Raw genomic sequence first — 626 nt, forward strand, 5'->3', positions numbered from 1 at the left:
TTGGAAAAAGTGGTTTTGACACCTCTGTCACTTGACAATGGCAGGAAGAAGTGCAGCGTGCTCTGAGGCACACAGAGAAAAGGCTGATGCTAGTCTGAGCATGAGGTAGTACTGCTGACTGGATGAGCCCGGCACAGTGACAGCAGCCAGGATGACACATCTTTGCAAAGAGAGAAGCCGTAGAAGCTTGGCCAGGCCTGGCTTGACACCCTGCGCTGGGCTGACTCCCAGCATCTAATTTTGCCTAATCCCTAAATGCTACCAAAACACCTTCTTTTCTTCTCGTGATGTGACAGTAGAGAATCTGACATGAATGCTGCATTTTAAAATTTTGCTTGGTGCAGCAAAACCGAAGACAACAAAGCAAGAGCGCTCCGATTTCGTGGGGAACGCTTTCCTTCGTGATGCCTGGGGGCTCTGCAGCCCCGGTGCCCCCCGGGGCGCCGGAAAGCCCAGGAGGAAGGTAGGGGGGCGCTTGGAGAGCCGCACGCCCCTCGCCAGCCCTGCCGGGGCGGGCGGAGGGGCCAGATTTCAGCGTTAAAAACGCGCCGTGAGCGGGCGCGGGCAGCGGGGCCGGCCGGGGTTGCGAGCTGCCGGGCTCTCCCCTGCCTCTTTCCCCCCCCCCC

Source organism: Athene cunicularia (assembly GCF_003259725.1).
Source record: "Athene cunicularia isolate RWA chromosome 3 unlocalized genomic scaffold, athCun1 chr3_part1, whole genome shotgun sequence".
Taxonomy (NCBI): domain Eukaryota; kingdom Metazoa; phylum Chordata; class Aves; order Strigiformes; family Strigidae; genus Athene; species Athene cunicularia.